The following is a 17,115-nucleotide window of genomic DNA, read 5'->3' as shown; positions in this document are numbered from 1 at the left end:
CCAGTACATAAGAGCAAACGAGCTAAATAGTTATCGCGAGTATAAAAGGGATTAGCAGGTAAAATCTTTTTCCGCTTATTCCCGGGAGTAACGCAGGTTAGGGATTAGCCGTGACTCTTTATTACCTAACGTCGTGTTGCGCCATATGTACTGATCTTTGGTTGGCTCGTAAAGGCCATCAAGGGTCGACAGAGTTGAACCCTTGGGTAGATCGCAGGAGACTTGCTGTGAGATGAATGAGACCTTACTTGAGATATCGCACCTATCGCTCGGCTTAAGTTGGGAAGCGAATGGCTTCTTTTTAATCGCCTTAAAAAAATGGGTACAGCGGATAGATTGTATAAGCTTGACTTAGGAGATTCATTACCAATGATATCAGATTTTCTTAACATTCCTATCTATGATGCGTAGGTTTGATGTTAGTATTCCTCCTATTGGTGAGCTCACAAGGGTGGGTCATATTCAACATAGTTTTGGTGTCTTTGATTGTGAGTTTATTAAAAGGTTCCCTGGAATTGAAATTGATAGATTCGTGAATGAAGTCTTGATTTCGACTAGAGAGAATGATCAAGTTACATTCGATGTGGATGCTTTATATAAGCTATTGAATGATCTCCAACTGGTTGGAACGATCCATTCTATTGGTCCTAGCGATGATTGCCATATCATTTATAACCGGCGTGTGGTTATTGTGGACAATACTGGTAAGGTAGTAGTTCTATAAGAGTACGGTAATTGTAAAACCTTTCTACTTACCAACTATTCCATAATGGAATGAGCCCGTACCGTAATGAGTGAAGGTTGTTCTAAGATAAAATCCAGAGGCCAAGAGTTCCGACTATCGAATCAAAGAAGTGCGAGCTCTACTGTATCTACGCTATTGCCCGATCAGAACTCTACTGTATGAGATTAGTTATCCGTCTCCCCTGCCCTGTTAGAACAGTCTAGTCTTTAACAACATAACCTGAAAGGAAGCCATTCCTTTTAGTAAGTTTCTAGCCGTCTTGATGAGGGCAAGACTCAAATACGAAATAAGGAAATGGCACAGCTGAGTGCTAGAATCTTAGTCGATGGAAGTTAGATTCACTAAATGAATATTCGTTCCATTGAAATATCATAACTGTCAAACTCTTTGTTCTCATAACAGAGAACCCTATCATAGGCCCTTAGCCTGAGTTGGAAGCTAAACCAAAGCTAAGCTTGTAGGCTCGTAGAGAAAGCTATTGTGCAGTTATACCCACAATCCATGTTCCTGAACAGTCTCGTTCGAACATCTGATTCACCTTAGGGCGGACAATTCACTTCAAGCTTAAACCTTCGTCTATGATCGGCTTGCTTTCTCGGTATCGTGAGTCTCAACTTTTTAAGCCGGCTAACTAATAGATAGAGATATAGCTCAGTAAACACGGGAATCACTATCGCCTTCGGCTTAAACACGGCTACGCTTCGCTCTTTTTCATTATCGCTAGTCTGTAGTCTGTGAAAGAAGATTGCAATTTCTGGTCACTTTCAGTCTAACCCGGATTTACTTAGTTAGTCGGGACTTGCTTCTTAGCGTGTAGTGGATCAACCAGGCTAGCTTTCCTGTAGTAGAGCGCGGGGAGAGTGACCATCAGGGCCTTGAATAGGGTGTGCCTTTTTTTTCTTTCTTTTTTTTAGGAGTACTCTTGAATGTACTATACAGTAGGTTCTCAGTGCCCTAAGATCCCAATCCCAGATCGAGTTCCAATCGCAGAATTGTTCTCAAGCGAATGGCTTTTACTCAACCTCAATTCATTCAGTTAGGACCTCCCTTTATGTATGTCATTTCTATCCTTGCCAGCGTGAGGAGTCAGATCGGATTCTAGCACTTGCATGGAATCTGGGAGAGTGGCTATTTGTAGCCTCTCTTGGCATGAGCACTAGCATCTTGCTAACATCAGCTTTTTCCTCCGACTAGAAGGGGATCTTGTTCACGGCGGATTCAAGATCCTCAAATGTGGCTTTGGCTTCAACTATCTCATTCGTTCTTTTTTATCTTTTTATTGGTAAGTAGCCCTTTTCGGGTTAGTTGAAAGACCAAGAATGGCCTCTTTGAAAGAAGACGACAGACATGCTGGGAAGGAAAAGGAAGGAGATGTGGCCTAAGTAGGTACAACAAAAGGTACTAGTATGGGCGCAATATGCGATTGGAAGCTCTTCTTTGGCAGGTTTCATGATTTGCTAATTCGATCTTGTAAGTTGGCTTATCTTAGGCCACCGACTGAGACGATGGCTTGAAACCTGGGTAGAAATCAGACCAATCGAAAACCTTGGAAGCAACAAATCGCGGGGCGTAAGCTGTTGAATAAGCTATGGGTCTTGAGGCAGATGTGGCATCTTCTGAACCACCGTAGTTAGGGGGAAAAAGCTCATCTTTTTTCAATGCAACCAGAAGGCTCTTAGTACGCTAACGCTACTACCTGCCCGAGGATGTTTTTTGGTTTATGTCGGCCAAAGAAAGGGCTTCCCTATCAGCACAAAGAATCAATTCAATAAGAGAGGATTGGATTTCAAAAGGAAAAGACAAAAACCGCATTGAGTGGGGCCTGCCTTAAAATGGCCCTTATAGAGCTTCTCTATCAAGAGCTGCTAGTTGGTGGTTGAGGAGTAATAGGTTCCGCATAAGCTATATTTCGTGGGGGAGGCACCTATCCAGTACTTTCGAACTCGTCTTTCATCTACAGACATTGGGTCGCTAAAGCCAATAGTTCGGTGTCCGGGCAACAGCCACTCATCTTTGGTTGCAGCTTCGGCGAAAGCCTATGCTTTCAGTTTAGTTCCATTCCTTGGTTCTCCGGTTGATTGCCCAACCCGCGTCACACCTTAAAAAGCTTTGGAACGGCAGTTTAAGTTACTTCTCACGGACATTGGACCTTCTTCAAACTGGCCTTTGAACTTGAACAAAGAGTCTATGGGATCTAATCTAAAGGAGAGCTATTTGCTAATCGAGGGCTTCACTTCCCTGCTCTGGTTCAAGACTAGCTAGGTATCCTCCTTAGTATCGTTACCACGCTAGCTTGAATAGTCTCAGAGCTTGGCTACGATTGCCTCGAAGGAATGCAGAGCTGTCTTATAGTAGCGAGCACCCCCTTATGAACCTTAAACCAGAGGACATAAAGAAAGCAAAAGGAGAAGGAAGAGAAGGGACTAATATATGTATGTTATCCTACTAGCAGTGACTAGAAGGAAGGGAGCCAAGTCACTAACTAGAGGAAGGGTCTACGATTGCCGGGTCGTGTTCGTGAACCTATAAAGAACTTAAAAAATGGCTTACACTCCTCGGAAATTACTGAAAGACTGGCCTACGACCCCTCACTGAAAAAGGTCTCTCTTTGCTTAAAGGAATTTAAGAAAAGTCTTTGGGCGTACTTTGACGAGGGGTGACAACTCCTTCTTTCTATTCTATATAAGTGCCAATAGCCGAAAAAAAATCTTACTATTAAAATAGAGGGATTCTTAGTCTAGCGCGTAGTTTAAAAGAATTAAATTAAGAGAATCAGCGATCTATGCCTTACGAACGTCAACCACCTCTTTAAGGTCTTAAGTAGTTAGGGGGCGCGGAGCTGCTGTTATCCCCTCTTAGCGAGTATGGTACCCACTCCTCTTATTGGCTGGGGATGTACACAGCAGTCGAAGCAACGTATAAGAAGCGTCGATCGCGATACGCCTTCGATCACCCGAATAGATTGAGTCAAGTAATGGCATCCACGGAGAGCTTACCTTAACTGGCATGACATTTAAAGAAGGCTAAGTCTAGACCTGAATGAAGAATCCCTGAGTCTTCCGGTCGAGGCATATTATCTAAGCGACTCTCCTTTCAGTCTCACTTCCTACGTACCAAAGCTTTAGAGAGGGAATTCTTTATCTAAGGCAAAGTGTCCCTAGGGTTTCATTAATAAGATAGATTCCTTACAAGCAAGGGTGCAGATGAAGCAGCGCTCAAGCCTATAGCTAACGATTAGATCTTAATCTTTCTCGTAGGACAGTTCAGTGATATAATTAATTCCTTCAGTTCCGTAATAATATAATAATAGGCGAAGGTATTGACTCGAGCTGCTATCTGCTCACCGCTCCTCTGTTCGAGCTACAAATCCACTAGAATCATGGACTATTGAGAATCGAGGTTTCTCACCATCCCATGGGTCTTCCTACCCGTGAAAAAATGTGTTTTTGCTTAGTGACATCGAGGTCCTGGTTCTATTCAAAAGCAGCAAGAAAGCGCAGCGAGGTAGGTTTGAAATCTCACTTCCTACGTTCCTTGATTCTCCGGTACTAAAAAGAAAGTCTCATTCGACAGCTGTTACAGTCCTTCCCTTGGGACTGCTACCTTTAAGACAGCATTCTCTGGAGAGGTCTTGATAGAGCCTGTGCTAACGCCTTGGTTCTGCAACTGAAATTCGATTTGTTCGCTCACAGGAAGTTTACTTGTAGCAAGCGTAACGTAAGCGCTTACAGCCAAGTCAGCTCAGTATTTAAAGAAAGAGGGAAAGATGGAGTCTCCCGTGGGAAAGAAGCGCAGGACTGACTTTGATTGCTCGTTAGAAGAAGGAACGGAGTAGCTCTCCCGATAGTATGTATTCTTTTTCTAGTCTTGGGGAAGGAAATGAAATCATATAACTTAGCTTGAGGAAAGCCCATTAATAGTAATGCCTAAGGCAACCTTAAGAATTATATTCCATTCCTCCTACCGTCCCTCTCCTTTCAGTCGAGCTCACATCCCTCTCACTTCGTTCGAGCGATTTCATATCGGTCGAGCATCTTCAATCTTCATAGCAAGAGTTCCTTCGTACCTTACTTTAAAGTGATATTTTGTTTTTCAGTGCAAGGAATGAATAAGTTTGAGTTCATATCTGCCGTAACTCGCCTCTTGATATTCTCGGTGAAAGCATTTACATGTGGTGGGTTGCTTATGGTGAAAAGATTTCTGAAGTAATCCACTAAAATTGACTTTTCCTGGATCCGTCTGCCACTCTCCTGAAGCATCCCGAATGCCATGTATACTATTATGTTTTTGTCGTTCGGAGGCTTCTTTATGGAAGTCTTCAGTCTTTCTGTCACCTGCCTTAAGCCAGACCGCCCTTGAACGTTGTCTCCACATCAATTCTTCTTGCTCCAACAGGTGATTAATTTCCCTCGACAGCTGCCTCTCCTTCTCTTGGGTATCTGTTGAGTCTGCCCTGTGCCGAACTGAAGCCAACTCTTGCTTCTTCTATTATAAAAAACGTTGAATATGTCTAAACGAGTGCTTGTTCCAAAGTCAAAGATTAAGATTAGTACGACACGATTGAATCTTTTGACTGACTCGATAAAGGGCTGATCCATTAACTAGGCTATTCCAAGTTGTAGTGACAACCTCCTCGCACTCGCTGTGGCTCAGCCACATCGACTCGAATCGAAATCACTTCTTCTGGGCCCTGGATACCCTTGGTTGACCTTGACTATGAAGTAGTATAGGATCATGATCTGAAGTAGAGGCTACCAGATGTTTGACCATAGCTAGGGAAAATAACTCACACCAACCCAGAAGCCGTAGCTCGATCTACGCGCTCTCGTACTTGTCCGCCGACCTTTCTTCGATTTGACCATTTGAAAGCATGTCCCATATACCCAAGATCATGTAGGGTACAGTCTACCAACGCCTCTCTAAAGGCTCGCATGAAACTCGGGGCTCGATCTTCCGACCATGTCGTTTCACTAATGTGCAGAATCTCATTAGAATCACCGATAAAGAGAGAGCCATGGGAGGTTTGACTGGTTGCTTAGTCTTCGAGTTGCCAATAATGTTTTCTCTGCGAGGCTTGGGGATGTCCATAGAATCCAGTTAAAGGCCAACACTTAGCCGGATCGTGACCTCAATCACAGCATCCACAAAGCCAGTGGAATACTAAAAAATGCGTAAGTCAACCTCGTCTTTCCAAAACAATGCTAGACCCCCCTTCTTGCCACACGGGTCAACACATAAACCATTCTTAAACTTCGTTATTCTTCTGACGTCATCTACCTTTCGGGACCGGATCCGAGTCTCCATAAGGAAAACAACGTCGGGATCTTCAAGTCTCACTAGATCGATGAGAGATTGAGCTGTCCGGGGCTTCCCAAGCCCCCGGCAGTTTCAACTTCATGTTTTCATGGCGCTCGACGGGACTGGGAACCAGTCGCCGCCGTTTCAGTAGTGTTTGGAGTATCCAGATCCATTGCCTCAGATCTACTTTTCTTTGGACCATCTACAGGTTGAACCCGAGAGGAGCGCTCAGTTTGTTCCCATTTCTGACTTGTGCACCAGCCACTCCTAGCGCTAAGCATAAAAAGCTCTCACGCGCGAAATAGGCGGCTTATAAAGCCTAATTCTTATATTACACCTCCATAATTGAATGAGGTGGGTGTAATGGAAGGCTAATTAAATCGTGTACCGTGAGTGAAAGATAGCTATATGTCAGCCAGTCCTCATCTTATCTTGCACGAGCATCGTCGTCCCCATCACTTCCTCATCCTCTAGAGGAGTTGAAGATACTTCTTTGTTCCTCTTGTTCTTCCTTTTGCTCTTACTTCTTCTCATCTAAGCATTTGCTTCGGCCTACACTCGGCCGAGCGGGGAATATCAAAAACAACTCGAACAAGACCGAGGTCAACCGACTTAGAAGAAGACACAGATACAGATGGGTCAACAGATTCAGAGGTAGACTTTTCAAGCGACACAGAGACACGGGTACATAAGGAATCACATCATCGCCTCCTCCTTGCTTCTTCGCGGACTGATTTTTTATCGGCTAAGGATGTGGATCAAAGGCCACTGATGCAGTCTATAATAACGAACCTCATGGCCAATGGGAGCTTGTGACTTTCCCAAATGGAAGTAGACCACCAACAGCATGCACTTGCAGCCTTGGTTGATAGGAATCAGTGGAAAGCCCAATTGAGCATTTCGAGAGCCAGGAGTGAAGTTAAGACTCGGTCAGCAACAAGATCACCTCCTTTTGCATCTGTCTCCCAAGCGAAGCTTCCCAGTAAGTTGGTCATAAACAACTCAAGGGATAAAAACCTTCAGCCACAGAATCGAAAGAAAAAAGCTACACTTATCGCAAGCAGCAAGCCATAAAGGGGAGGGGGAAATTCTAGTTCATTATAAGCAAGTAGGGGGCGACAACTAAAGAGGTAGCGAGACTAACCGCGCAGTAATATATTTAGGGAATATTTTACAATAAGACCTGGAGCTTAGTCTGTCGACTCTATGAGGGGAAGAAAGAATTATGATCGGCCATCATTAAAGAGAAAAAGTGCATCCCTCCTGGGATGAAATTTAGCTAATTCAGTAAGAGCCATGCCATGCGCCTATCTAGCGCATGATAGTTGTTAGGGATCCGCTTCCTAACTCCGGATAGCAACTCTACGATGTAGTAGTCTAGGAGATATTAATAGTTATAGTTTGCATTGGGTGCATCTAAATCCGCGTTTTTCTACCTGCATTTTATAGTGAAGCTGAACCAACTTTCGAATCGACTAACTTGAAGATAGGGCCGGCTGGATAAGTTCCCAAAGGCCCCCTGAGTGACCAACTAAGTATCTGATTGGAGGAGTCTTTGACATAGTTTTGAATAAGAAACCGGTGGTTGAAAGCTGGAAATCATTCTAAAGATCGGATTCGTCTTTAACCGCGAAACGTACTGACTCATCTTATCAAGTTTGATAAAAAGCCAATATCCTGAGAAGAAAAGAGATCATATACGAAATGATCGCTATATAGCGAATAAACGATCTTTTCACTAAAAAGGGGCGGTGAAAAGAATAGGAACTGGTTAGACTTTATAAATAATACCTGTGGAGTAAAGCTCAGAAAAATTATCATTTCCGGGAACGGGTGAAACCCTTTCGTTCGTGCATAAAGATATGGATAGGGATGCCGTTACCAACCCATAGTAGTAGTAAGAAGCCTATACATACGCTCAAGCAAGAAGGAGCAGGGTTTGATCAAAGTAGAATGCCTTTTTTGAAGAAAAGCACCGGTGTGAAAAGAATATATACTATAACGGCTGACCTTTTTCAAGGCAAGGGGAGTTCATCTATTCATTTCCCTCTTACGAGCCTATGCTCAGGATGTTCTTCGATCCCAGCAAGTTCTTCGCTCGTGGGCTACCCTCTTAGCCCGTTCTAAGCTTAGATCAATACCTAATGATACATGTTTCGTCAATTGAATTGACTCGACCTTTCGCCAGTTGGAAATAGAGGCAAGAGGGAGCCAAGCCAGCAACTGTGGTTGTGCCATTTGGGGGGCTAAAGTAGTCTAGTGGCGGTGAAGAGACGATAGTAGACCAGACGGGGACACCACCAAAACACCTGAACAAGGATCCATTTTCTTTCGTTTGCAGCTATAGTACATATGCGCACTTTAGATTTCTGTCTAACTAATAATATTCCTTAGCGTACTACAAGACAGGTCAAATTCCATTTCACGGTTCTCTTAGAGGTCAAGATCGGCGATTACATAAGCCTTACACAATTTGATGTGATCGCCGCCCCAGTGCAGTACAACGTACTCTTGGGAAGAGAATGGATACACAGGAAGATGTGTGTACCATCGAGCCTCAACCAGTGCATCATGCTATGGCATAACAATTACGTTAAAGTTTTCCCCGCGGACCCAAGGCCCTTTGAATACGAAGCCAAGGCAGCGGAAGTCTACGCTGATGCTTATTACTATTCCAAGGGCGATCTTCAAATCAGGTTTTTCGGTCTGATCGACCGATCGCTGCTCTTGAAGCCCCGTCGAAGACACCAGTCGATCGTGCCTCGACGACACAAACATGTCAGTGACGCTAGACTTGTATGGAGATGGAGTGCCGAGCAACCAGTAAAATGAAGAAGAAAGCATTTGGTTCGGTTGTACTTTCATAGATCTGCATGGGAATCCTCTTGAGATCGATCATGCAGTTACGACCAATTAAGCAGAGATTCGATTGGCCTTCCAGAGAGCTGACATTAGAGGACTTACACCCAAAGCACCAGAAAAGTTGTACGACATACGATCAGAAGTTCAAGATGATGTGATCGAAGTCAACCTATAGGCAAAAGCAGATCCTCGGCCCACATATGTCAGTAAGAACCTATCTAGTGAAATGGCCGAAGCGATTGTCAATCTTTGCAAGAATACAAAGACTGCTTTACTTGGGAGTCTTCATAAATGCCTGGCCTTGATAGGAATCTGGTCGAGCACCGGTTACCGATCAAGCAAGGCTTCAAACCTTACAAGCAACCACCCACAATAGAATTTCATCTGCTCTTTTCAGCAAGTCTGATCTATAGGTAGGGGAGGGCACCTTGGTATGACCTAAGGGGTGGACTGTCACTGAATTCCATCAAAATCCAATGAGCAACCCCCATTAGAAGAGAATAAGGGGTTACAACAATCATGTTAGACTAAGAAGAGCCTTGGGATCCAGTCCCTTGGACAGACCGATGTTGCGCCTCATTAGACAACAGCGAAACATATAACTCGATGTTAATCAAAGTTGGTACGCTCCATAGCTTAAAAAGAAGGGCTAGCAAGCTTGTGAGGGTTGGTAGTGGCACGTAAGGCGCGCCCTTCTGTAAATGGCCTCCTGTCTTTGCTTGTGTTGTGTAGTATGACATCCACGTCATCTTTTACTCTTGTTCCTTAACTCGTCCCTTCGCGTAGCCCACGGAGTGGTTCGTAGGTTAGCTCGTTAGTAAAGCAAGGAAATCATACTGGCGGTAGCGGTTGTAACTTTGACCTATGTCTAGCCACTTCTTTGATCATCACATTCATTATTGATTCACATTCTATCCTCGGGCGGGAAGTCTCAAAGCTCTTTTGCCAGCATTGAGGAACCTGATAATTTTGATTAAAGTAGTTATCCGATAGACGCGATTTGACAATTAGCGGAGGTGTCACCTTCTAAACCTACTTTTCTTAAGTCAATAGAGTACGACCTGGATCAACAAAACCCATCCCCGTCTGAGTAGAGACTTCCTAAGCTAAGAAGTTTTCAAAGCAAGGGAGGAATGAACTTCTAGCTTGATTACCGGGAACCTTCTCTTGATAGATGAAGAACCCCTGGCCAAGCGCTCGGAAAGTGCTCCTCCAGCTGTCTGTCCCGCAGAGAGGTAGTTAGAATAGACTCCGAGACAAGAAGCTGACAGAGAAGCAAGGGTCTTGAGGGGTGAGCCCTATGACTAAAGATACACGAGCTCCTTTACACCCATATCCTCGGAAAGCCCTTTTGCCAGCTTAGCGTAGAGAGATAGCCCCATGAAAGGAAGAATATATGGGTAGATCAAAGCCGGCTGAAGGCCAAGAATGGGATACGGGGACGAAAGCTCAGAGACCATTTGTTCAACTTCTCTACCAAAAGCGGAAGATGAACCCGTATGAATTTAGTTCTAAACCACCTTATTGATATCATGGCGTAGATATAACATGATTCTATTTCTTAGCGGGAAGAGCCTCTCCAGCCTTAGGGGAGAACCAAAGACCCCTTTCTCTTCTCTACTTAGCCGCGGCAGAAGATCTCCTCCCTATAAAGAAGGGAGCACGGTCTTCATTCGAGAGAGCTTTTTTTCAGTCTTTTCCCCGAATCAGCACGATGGTCATCTCCTGCCTACCTGACGAGCACATCAGACAATCGGCTCTTTCATGACTCCATAACAACTACCTTATCCATTGATCTCTTGTGAATGTGAAGGTCCCAAGAACTACCTTCGCTTTTCAAGCTGCAACTATTGCTATTGTTGTGCTTGGGAATTGTTTGAGCTTATATCGATCGTTAGCTTCACTAATCTCCCCACGGTTTATCCTGCGATTTATCTTTACTGAACCTGGCCAAAGGATTTATTTTATAATGTATATGTCTTAGTTGACAAAGTTGTTTATGTAATAGGCTGTTGGCTAGAAAGGTAGGAATTTGGAATGTTGAGATGATTGATAAGTTTATCGAAACACTCGAGTAGATGCTTTCAATAAGCCCCGCTCACAGATAGCTAATGAGCTAGCTCTTTGAATTAAAAAGGAACCAGCAATACTGGATGCGATGTTTGGAACAAAAAGACCACCAAAGGTTCCCGAAATGTTCGCAAATGACTTGTCATATGGCCGTACAGAAGAACACGCAAACATGGACAATTTAAAAAAAATGATTTATTAGACTCGGGTTCACTCCAAAAGAAGAGCTTAGCAAAGAAAGAAAAAGGGTGACCTCCGTTTTGGTAATGAAAAAAAGATCCCTAGCGGTTGTTCTGACATGTGATTAACCGAATCAGCTACGTAGCCCTCTTTCACAGGGGGGTGTGGCGGCATAGCCTGCTTTCAGAAAGTAATTCATGTTGAACCATTTACTTCGTTTTAAGCACTTCTTCTTATATGCTCACTTCGATGATCGAATTTTGCCTTGCTTCAGGCCCTCGCCCAGAGAAAGCTGGAGACGTTGCAGACATGTCCAAAGCAGAACGACCATGCTTGGAAACCACAGGTGGCGTGGAAGAGAGGTTCCCGAACAGAATTAGTTGAAAGCGAAAATAGAGAGTCCTAGAAAGAGAAAGAAAGGGTGAGGAAGGAAAAAGGGGCCCATCGACTGGATTACTAGACTGCCTTCCTTGCTTGCCTGCCATGGTACACTTCTAGTATGAGTGTACAGATCTATTCCACCAACATCAACTGAGGCAAGAGCGTCTTTCATAGCTGATTCAAGAACAACCATTCTTATTCTTTATTCTCCCGAGATCAGAAAAGGCTAGCCACCAAGGCTACGAAACTAGGCTATGAAAGCAGAGAGAACTCAAACTCCTAAACTAAACCTAAGGCAGCCTTTCTCCTTATTATTAAAAAAAAATAAGAAATAGCACCAGCCTAATCCAAGAATGTTGACTCTGATCTTTACTATTTTGCTATTCAAAGCAATCTGCCCAATGAGCTACGGGTATATGAGCTAAGGCCAGTGGATTCCTCTCTTTAAATTCCTTAAAAAAGAAAAGAAGACAGGACAGACAGACTTGATCAATCAAGTCAGCAAACTTAAAGCATGAGTTCTACCGTTTGATCACTATTAGATATCTGATATCAGAAAGATACACGGACGACTTTACTATACTATAGGTTGGATGTTTCCGTGAGTAGTAAGCAGCAGATCTCCCCTTATTGATTTTGGGAAAGCTGGTGGCCGCCTGTGAATTCAAGGCAAGGGGCGGCCTGATTCGACATTGTTGTTTACTCTGATCTGGTCGAGGTGGTTTTCGTTTACCAGCGCGTAGGCGGTCTAAGTTCCTATGACCGAGTCTTTCTGGCCCCTGTGAACATCTTTTCTTAATGTATTAAAGAGGGTCACTCTAACCGGTGAAAAGTGGTGGGTGTCCACTAACGGCCATTCCTGGCTCGACTCCGATAACGCAATTCCGGAAGGAGTCGGTAGTTGGGCACTGGATCCCTTCGGACCCGGAGAACGTGTGACGTTGGGTCGGGGTTTGGTGAACCAACTGGTCGCTCCTCTAGTTGAAGTATCGGGCCCCTTTTTCTTTCGTTGCCTAGGTTACACATTCGGAATACCCCAGAAGGGAATTTTTATCTATTTCCCTCAATCTTCACTTTACGCCAGGCCTCCCAGTTCAAATACGTCATAAGGCGTGGAATTAGACCAAGGGGAATCTCCATAGGAACTAGTCCCTCAGATTTCGCATGTAGGAGATCGAGACACAACCCTACCCAGGGCTATGAGGAAAGATGTAGATCGATCGCCTCAGATAGACAACTACATAGAGGGTCTCTACAAGTCTATATATTCTTTTTTCTTTCGTTCCCCCCTGTAAGATCACCAATGAGGTCTGCAAGTTTCACATCTAAGTAATACCCGATCCGATAGTTTACGATATATATTTAACAACATTCTAAGCTAAGAAAGGAGATTTTAAGATATCGGTAGTTGTCCGGTCGTACCCAAACAGTAAGATTCCAGAGGAAAATGCACCTAAGATCAAATATTTCGAGCCGGCTTCCGTTGAAAATTCAGACTTTCTTTTTTATGCTGCCATCACATAAAAACATAAACTTTGAGGCTCAATAGCTAAATACATGACGATTGAATCATGAGCCGAGATCATAAAGAGCATACTGCGAGTAGGAAGTGGAATTAATACAATGAATTCAAAAGCATCAAACCTTTCTTGTTCGGAAGAATCAAAACTCATCGAAATGGTAACAGCCGTACTTAATAATAGAAGGATTTGGCAGAAATATGTAAAATTGTCCCTCCTAAAAAGATTATTCCGGAATAAATGGGCAATAGTTAGGAGAGGTGCGCCAGCGACGAGCAAAAGCAAGGTTATTAGATACCTCAGGAAAGCCCGGCCAGAACCACACGTGCAAGTTTCCCTGCATGTGGCTCGTCCGTGATAACTTATTCGGATTTGCGCGAACTAGCGGACCGATCACTAAGTGGGGATGCTCCCTCCAGCATGAGCGAACCTTTTCGAAACTTGCTAGGAATGGGCATCACTATCCCAGCCCTGATCCAGCCAGGTTCTATTGATCATGTCCCCTTCCCCCTTGTCTTGGGGCGTCTTTGGCTTTACGAGAGAAAGCCCGCCATAAAAGTCTTTATCTTCTCGTCCTGGATCATATTCCTTTCAATGCGTCCATAGAAGAGGAAATCGCAATGCATCTTGCTCAACTGGCAAGGCGTAGCTGTGAGTGGGAGTGTAGCGTGGGTAAGGTAAGGAGGAAAGTGGCCGCCAAAGAGGAAGCTGGCCTATTAAGCGCAGCTAAGCTAATATGCGCCGGATAAAGCCAGGTGCCGGAGGTAAGCTCTATTCGGCCCGGAGCATTGATTCCCCATAACGAATAGGCTAGCTCTATCTCTTAATTGCCTATCCTATGCTCGAGAAGGTCCCCCAGTTCCTCGGCAGCACCTCGAGGTGCATTTAGTTGTCTTACAGGAGACTCGGGATATTCCTCACTCCATGGCACCTTTCGCTCATCCATTCCGCCCGTCCAGACGCGGCGCCCTTTTTCATTATCATCTATCGCCCTTTCTCTCCTCCCGGCTATTCATGCATGAAGATCGTCATATGTATGCTCAACTTCGGTTGCCGGTGCATGTAGGTAGGAGTACATTATGGCAGGATCAGTCACCCAGGCAAACCAACCCTCCTCCAAGAATAATTGTGCTATGCCCTCTCGATCCCTATAGAGCGAAAGAGCTGCCTGGTGATCCCTAGGTTGCAGCACGTTCGGTCGTTAACTCCTCGCGCCGCTGCCGCCGTTTCTAGGACCGACCTACGCCTCGCCTGCACAGGTACCTACGTAGTGTAGTGTCGGTCGCACATTCAACATAGCGTTCGAACTTATGTGCCTTCTAGAACCAAGGGTCTTCGAGCCAGTTGGGTACGATTAGCCAGCCTTATGGCTGCAAAAGGATTAGACATCCTCCCATGCTACGGTTCCCTGCGGTCCGAAATCGGTGCCGTATTAGGTTAGGGAACTGGGCTTTTTTCGCTCCTCTCACATTCATTCGTTCGAGCTGCTTCGCTCCTCCGCATCCCAAAGCGCGCTGCCCTCCTAGGCGCGCAACACTAAGTAATCCAAGCCAACCCACATTACTGACTAACGGTGGATAATCATATTTCTTAGAGTTACTAAATACAACTCCATGAATGAGCAAAATGGAGGTTGCATTAATTATAAAGATCTCTGGGTAAACTACTAAAAAAAGATTGAACATGTGGGAGGATCCGAACGAATTCTGTTTTCATTTTCCCCGTATGGAGCACTGAGTTACAAACGTTACGATCTTCAACAGGCAGGCTGCACTCTAGGCGGCTAGGAGGGATCGCTAGACCAGCAGCCAGACCAACAATGCTTGTTTCAACCAAGTTTATCCATCCTTGAGTAATAAAAGGTGCCTCAGTGTCTATGCTTCTCCAGGGCCTTTCAAACCAGAAGATAGACGTCGCTCGCTCCTGGATTTTTGAATTCTCCAAGCAGACGTTGGAAGTCTTCCCTGGTGGCACCCACTTCAGCGGTCGTTCCCTTCCCCTCCAAAACGAGGCGTTGTGCGATATCTTGCCATGTAAAGCGGTCTCTTGATTGGTTTTTAGAGAAGGATTCTTCTAGAATCGCACATTTATCTCTAAGATCGTTTATGGTATCGCTTTGATCCTCGGTTGGAAGATCAACCTCTTCCACCCAGTTGGGAATTGGTTTTGGAGGCGAAACAAAATGGCATCTTGGGTTGGGGTGAAACAACAAGTCCAATTTTTCAATAAATTCCCTTTTTATGTCCGTCCTGAGCTGACTCCAGAGCTGCTCGGATCGAGCGGAAGAAAAGTCAAGAGGGAATGAAGTAAAATCAAATCAAAGAAGGTAGAAATCCTATATACTAAACTAACCAATAAACAGAAAAAGATGAACCATTTCATAATAGAAAGAGCCCGCTGTAACTTGGGCCTTGTTAGATAGAAGCAAAATACTTTCACTTCTAAATCCAAATGGAGAATGAACCTAAGAATAACATAGAAAGTAAAGAAGAAAAGGCATCAATTTCCAATACCTACAGCAGCTCCCGCTGAAGCAATTGTAGCAGCTCCGACACCCATTGATTTTGCACTTTCTAACATCTCGAATTGAGAAAGTCTCGTCACGATCTTTCATTCATGATTTTATGTTCTCGTCGCTTCCTGTTGTTGGGCTTGGGAAGGGAAAGTGTCAAGTATGTGCTTATTCCACTTCCATTCCCACCGGAAGGGCACCCTATTTTCAGTTAACGCAATCAAGAGGTGGTAGGTGTGGTGTTGGTTTTGCACCGTGTTCCACACGTACAATCCGAGTAGGGTGAGGATCACGAAGACAAAAAGACTCAATAGTGAATAGATGGTGCAAGGGTGCTATTCCAATAATTCCAATAGCTTCATTCGACGTAATGTACCGGACATTCCGCTTCTTTTCTTGCTCTAAAAAAAAATGAAGAAAGACTTGTTTGTTGTAAATCGCTGGTTGGGTTTACCCATCAAGAAAGACATGTGGGATTGGGGGACATCTAGAACTAAGTCAAGACTGACTACAATTAAAGAAATCACTACACACTGTCTATCTATCTGTTTCCATCTAATCAAAGACAGTTCCATTCGATCTTAGGCGATCCCAGGTTACCGACTCTCCGGCCTCATTTCGAGGCACGATTGGAGAGCTCCTTAGGCCCGCCCCTTTCTCCAAAATGGAAAACTTTCAAGATTAGCGTACTTTTCTATCTATCACTTACGTCATTTCTTGTTGTCAGTCAATCTTCATCAAGACAGTTGACCGAGTCGAAACCTATTGCTCAAGTCTTCCGAACCCGAATAACGAGAAAACTTTTCTCTTATATACGATACCATCAGACGCGCATTCCTTGGGATCAGAAGGAAGACTCTTTCATTTCAACGTCTACTCAGTTTGCTATCTTTTTCAAGATAAGGATCGGCCTATCCAACCACTATGGGATATGAGGTTTTTCCTCGGCTGCACAATCCGATGTGCAGAACTACTGAACGGAAAAAGGATCCTATTCCTCAGTCGACTTCCACCCGCCCGACTAGTTGCATCAAAGGCATTAATTGTTTGACGGAGTTCTTTTCCAAGAGGGAAGAAGGGCAAGCAGGTCCCCCAAACTGTCTCAGAGTACGCAAGTCTGATTTCGATTGGAGAAAGAGGTCGGGTTAGGGCAGGAAGGCTAAAGCTACCGTTAAGCGGTTAAGTAGGAAGGATAGGTCTATAGTTGTTGTAGTAGAAGCTAAAGGTTGTCAACTTACGTTCTGTTCCAGCTTGAAAGTGAAGACGAAGCCAGCCGTTGAGTTGAAAGTGTTAGCGCTGTGTTGCAGCATGGGCCCTTAAGCTTCTTAGGCAAACTCTTTCATAACCTTGTCCCTTGTGTCGTTGAAAGGAGTCTAAAGCCAGATAAGATCATTCCTTAAGGGACTAGTCCTTCTATCTGACTTCTTCTACTCAATCAGCATGAAAAAAAAAGGCATAGAAGGGTGCAATACTTCTATCTTTCTGCCACTTCGTCTTGTACCTGTCCTTTTGGGACAGCCTCTCTTTTCACACCTTGAACCAGGACT

The sequence above is a fragment of the Vigna unguiculata genome, chromosome 4 (genome assembly GCF_037176805.1).
Source record: "Vigna unguiculata cultivar grain cowpea cultivar isolate G323 ecotype 2 chromosome 4, ASM3717680v1, whole genome shotgun sequence".
NCBI lineage: Eukaryota > Viridiplantae > Streptophyta > Magnoliopsida > Fabales > Fabaceae > Vigna > Vigna unguiculata.
This window is presented reverse-complemented; position numbering follows the sequence as displayed.